Raw genomic sequence first — 5,622 nt, forward strand, 5'->3', positions numbered from 1 at the left:
TATGCATTTTGTTTATCCATTCATCTGTTGATTTGGGTTGTTTCTACCTTTTGGCTATTGTTAGTAATGCTACTATAAACATTAGTGTGAAAGGTTTTCTTTTTATGCATATGATTTGGATATCTAAAAAATATATCTTTTGGCATTAGTGTAAATTGACAAGACATGAAAATAATGCTTTGTGTTACTAGGGTGCCATTCCTGGTGAGATTTTTGAAGTATTTTGTGAGTATCAGTTATAGTTAAGATGACTGTATAATTTATCATTCAAACCAGGATGACAACAGAAAATAGTATGATTAATATTACCCGGAGAAAATAGGCATTAATCAGGACTGTCTCAAGCAAACCAGGCCATGTAGTCCTCTCATCTTTTGAGAGGTAGTTGAATAGAATCTTTAGTTCCTATTACCTGTGGCTGATAAATGTGAAATGGAATTATTTTACTTAATCTCATTGGAAAGTGAGGTCTATTAGGAAGTATGGTTAGTAATGTTAAACCGTTAAGATTCTATTTAGTGAAATAAAGTCTAATTCATCTATTTCCTTTGAGTTAACCACTTATAAATTCCTTGTTTTTTGAGGAAGTGGTGATTATTAATAGAGTTGACATCAAACAGATTTGTCTAGGTATCTGTTGTTTTCCATTGCTAGCACTTTTGTCAATAGTCAGCTCAAATACTCTCCATGAGAAAAGAGTAATTGGACACAATATAAAATAATCTTGTGCTTTTGGTTTTTTTCATTCTCTGACATGGACACAGCCAACTGATGCACATAATAAAAGTCTAATAATTATTTCTAAAAGTAATGAATAATGTCTGGCTCTCATGATTTCTTCCTTCATTCATCAGAAGCAGAAATTCAGACATTCCAGTGATCCATTGATCCTGGTAGCCAATTTGGTTTCCCCCCTTTAAATGTCCAGAGTATAGGGAGGGAATCCTGATTATATCTATATGATGAGTCTTCCAAGTCAAATGGAAATAAGATAATTAAATCCAGCCATCTTTAATTCTTTGGTAGAATTACTGTGGGTTAATACTGTTTGGTGGACGGATGGAAAGTATTAGGTGTTACTTTTACTAATGAAAGGAAATAATCTTGGTAAGTTAACATAAGGGAAAAACCTAGATTTCTCAAAATTTTGAATTTCAGAATCTAAGACATGAAGTTTTATAAATTTTATTTCATATAGAAACCATTATTGGATAAAGATAGAAAATTGTGAATTGCTTTTTTGAATCTATTAATAAGTGGATAAACTTATAATTAATAAATTGCTTATTATATATGATAGTTATTATATATAAGATAATATAACTATCTTTTCTCTGTGACATGCCACATTTACATCTAGGGTGAGTTTTTTTAATAAAATTTTTTCCACAAAAACAAAGGACACCCTATAGTTAAGTTCTGCTAAGTCTCTCATATTTCAAGATGATCTCTAAATAACATTATTTTTAGGAAACCAGTTTAGGCAACTTTCCAAGTATTACTCAAGTAAATATTTGCATATCATGGTTATTTTATATTGGGACATACACAATATTATTAACTTTCTTAGAAGTTTTTATTTTATAAATACTTCAAGTTATTGTTTGACCTGATCTCCAAATTATTCCTTTCTTATGAAAATTAACTGTGATATTTAATAGACAGTGCAAACCATAATTTCATCTGAATATAAATGAATGCACATGTTTCCAATGAGTTATCTGTTATCACAAATAGCAACAAGGACCTTAGAGCTATGTTAGAAAACTGTATAGCTGGAATTGAACTCTGCAGTCTCACTTGCTCTCAAGAGAACATCATCCTTTCCAAATCAGTGTCACAAACTCCAAAAGACCAGGGGAGTATGAGCGAGGGGTGTGCAGAGTGGTAAACACAGGGGCCAGTACACAGATGATGGACAGAAATACAGCTCTCAAGGAAAGCAAAATCAGATGCTTTATTATAGCTAAGGACAAGGAAGAGCATACGGCTTTCAAAAACTGACTTTTCTGCCAGTCCCATACAAGTCTTACAAAGAGATGTGGGACAAGTCAACTGACTGAAAAGAACATTTTCAGGACATCTACATTTTCAGATCATTTCAACTTCAAACGGTAGACCTTTTCCTTTGAGGTTCAGCAGTGGAGTTATCGTAGTCCAGAAGCTCAATGTTGGATTTGCAAATACAGTTTATTTTACAGAAATTCCACATTATAAACAGCAAGCACCTCCCATCCCACCCACCCTTTTCCCTTCTCCTCCCCCCTTCCCATCCCAGTCTGGCTGGCTGAAGACCATTCTCTGCAGAGAGGGAGCAGTGATGTGGCCCTGCTCCTTTGGAGGGAGATTCAAGAGACCACCAAGAAGGAGGAAGAGGACGAGGATGACATGAAAGAATTGTAGAACAGGGCTGGATCCATTGAACTGGTCCAGTGCCGGTTGTGGATATGCGGGGCAGGCAGGACGTGGTGCAGGCAGGTGGGCTTTGATGTTAAGGTTATAGAGGGAACATTTGGCAGAGGGACTGTTTCAGGTCCACTAATTTGCAGCACATTCTTGTCTAGTTCCTTCCGTCGTAGTGCTAAGTCTGCCAGGAGGTCATCTTCATCCAACTCTTCTCCACATCCTCCAGGTTTTGAAATAGCTGTTGAAATCTCCTGCGCAAGTTCCTGCTGGTCAGCAAGGCCCTGCATTAACTCTTCAACTTTATCAGTGTCTGTGTTGTCATAGGCAGCCTTAGTGGCCTTGGCGGAATAGTCCATGTTCTTGAGCACCTCCGTGTCACTCCTGACGCTCTCCAGGGCCTCTTGCTGAAATTCGATGGTTGTAGTGTGCCCTTGATCTCCACCAGCTGCTTTTCATACCTCTTCTTGCACTCTAGCACCCAAAGGGCTGCCCGCTTGTTTTTGGAGCTGTGTTTCTTGGCAGTGATCCGCTCCTCCTGAGTCTTTATCTCCAGGAGTTCCTGCTTACTTAGCCCAAATTATCCCTTTTTAAATAAGTTGTCCTATGGATTCATGAGGCTTTATTGATAAAGGAAAAATACGTATGTAAATGCTTTCCTCACTTGTTCATACACTCAAAGCATTTTTGGAAATTATGTAGTGAACTCACTCTGTATGTCTCTGTCTCTCTGTCTCTGCCTCTCTCTGTCTCTTTCTCCATATATATATATTTTTCATATTGCTTACTTATTTATATATATAAAATATGTGTTATATATAATGTAATATGTACATTTTCTCAATTTCTAAAATTTCTCAATCAATTTCTCAATTTCTAAATCAAACTTAAGGCTACAAAATTAGCCATTTATGTAACACAGATAGATGACAATTTGACTATTGAGAAAGACAGTTGAAGAGAATAGAACAGTTTTTAAAACTCAACTTGTAAATAAGTGACTGAGTTGTGCAATGATCCAGCCATTCGTGCATATACTGAAATGAGATTATTTTTCTCAAAACTGGTGATGGTCTTTGAAGTCAATTTAATAAATATAAAATTATCAAAGATGAACCAGCCCTAAAATTTGATATATAAAAACAAACAAACAAAGCCAGATTGTCATCTAAAATAAAATATCATTTAACTTTCTTTGCCTGAGTTACCAGATACTATTTTGGAAAATCAAAGCTAGTGGGGATCATGTATTCACCAACAGCCTATATACTAGAATTTTGTAAAGTTTACCTATAATGATTTCTATTTTGCAGATGAGAAGCTGGTTCAGAGAGGTTCAATAACTTATTCAAGGTCAGGGTCTCTTAAGTGGGGGAGGCAGAACTTGATCGTTGTTGGTTTGACCTTGGCACTCATAGTGTTTGCTCTACCTCATAGTGTCTACTTGGAAGGATGGGGAAAGTTCTTTAAGAAGCCCAAACTTTAAAAAAAAAAAAGTTTCTGTCCAAGATTTTAAGGCAGCGTGGTACGCTGGGAAAGAAACAAAACAAAACACATGATCACAGGAATCAAAAGAGCTTGTCTAACTTGAGTTTTGCTGATTATTAGCAGGATCGATGACTTTACCTCTCTGAACATTAGCTCTTAGGAACAGTACTGTTTGTCCAGCCTCCCTAGGTGAATCTCATATAAGGAAGCATCAGATAAGAAAATGTCCAACTATAGCATTTTCAAAATTATGAGGACTTTCAAAGGTAAGGAGCTAGTGGATCTTATTGTAAATACAACTTACAGCAGCACTCTAAAAAATGAATGATTGTTGGTATCTTCCTTACCATAACCTATTTCATCATGGAACAAAATGTCTAGTAGGTCATATCTGAGCTCTCAATGGCATTGGATCATGACCATCTCAATATATAGTATTTAGGCTTTGTGAAAGATCTTATTAATTTTTTTTACTTTATTAAAAGTCCACAGTTCCTCATCTGAAATGCTTAGCGTGAGATGTGTTTCAGAATTCAGAACTTTTCAGGTTTTAGAAGTGTGACACATAGACTATAAATTTTGTAAAACCCTGAGACAGAACTCCATAATCAAACACATTAGTATTTCTGCAGAGTAATATACCAGAATTCTCGCAAGTTAGATAAAGGCTGCAAATAGTTTTCTTGCTAGGTCAGGTTAGGTTGTGCTGCCGAATGAAGGAGTGCTAAAATCATGAAAAACTTCATTTTCAGATTTCAGATATGTGGATGATGGATTAAAAACCTATACTAATGTTTACTTTTAGAATTATAAAAACAATACCAATACATTTTAGAAGTTTTAGAAAATGAAAAAAGAAGGCAGAGGGGTGCCTGGCTGGCTCAGTAGGTAGAGCATGTGGCTCTTGACCTTGGGGTTGTGAGTTTGAGCCCCACGTTGGGTGTAGAGATTACTTAAAGATGTTTTAAGAAATCTTAAAAAAAAGAAAATGCAGAAAAATTAAAGAAAAAGCCACTCACAATTGAAAGTCCTCTATTTGCCCGTGTCTATCCTTTTATACAACTAAAATTGTACAATACATATCATGGTATAGTTCACTTTATTCTTTTAATATCATGGATATTTTTAAGGGTATTTTTAAAACAGAAAAACCGGAGAAAAAGGACAGCAGAGCTAGAAGAGGCGACTCTGCAAGTCAATGACAGAAGATGTAGGAAGCGATTGTTATAAGAATCTCAGAGTTTTTTGTGAAGGAGAGCCATTGAACTAGAGTCTAGATTGATTTTTAATGTTATAAGGGATATGATACAGTATGGATTTTTAAAATGCACGGAAAATCTTCAAACTCCATTTAAAGCATCTTTCCAGCTTGCTTTCTCTTTTTGGTTCTGTTGCCAAGGAGAATACAGTTCCTAGTTGGAGCATACAGTGTCTTATCAATGTCTGTTGAAGAAGCAAATGTTCTTAGGATTTTCAAACTATGTGATCTTTTTTCTTTTATAGGGTTTCTATTTGCTAACTCAAATGTTTACCATGAGAAAATGTCTACAGTGTGATCTTTGGAAGGAACTCTGAATATTTAAAGCACACCAGAAATCTCGAATGCTTTTCTTATCTGGGGTTAGACAGCTTCATTTAAGTGAAAAGCAACTGGCCTTTGGAAGGAGGACTTAGTAAGTTTCGGGACCCACTAGTCTGCATACTTTTCCAGGATTGAACAGTATTGTGTTT

At 35.7% G+C, this 5,622-nt stretch overlaps 1 pseudogene; it reads right to left on the reverse strand.

Moving 5' to 3' along the window:
- Window positions 1–2,348: 2,348 nt before the first annotated feature.
- Window positions 2,349–3,838, reverse strand: LOC102746777 (putative charged multivesicular body protein 4B-like protein CHMP4BP1 pseudogene; annotated as a pseudogene).
- Between the last annotated feature and the right edge of the window lie 1,784 nt (window positions 3,839–5,622).

This window comes from Leptonychotes weddellii, chromosome 4, assembly GCF_054177405.1.
Source record: "Leptonychotes weddellii isolate Sample4059 chromosome 4, ASM5417740v2, whole genome shotgun sequence".
In the NCBI taxonomy this organism is placed as follows: domain Eukaryota; kingdom Metazoa; phylum Chordata; class Mammalia; order Carnivora; family Phocidae; genus Leptonychotes; species Leptonychotes weddellii.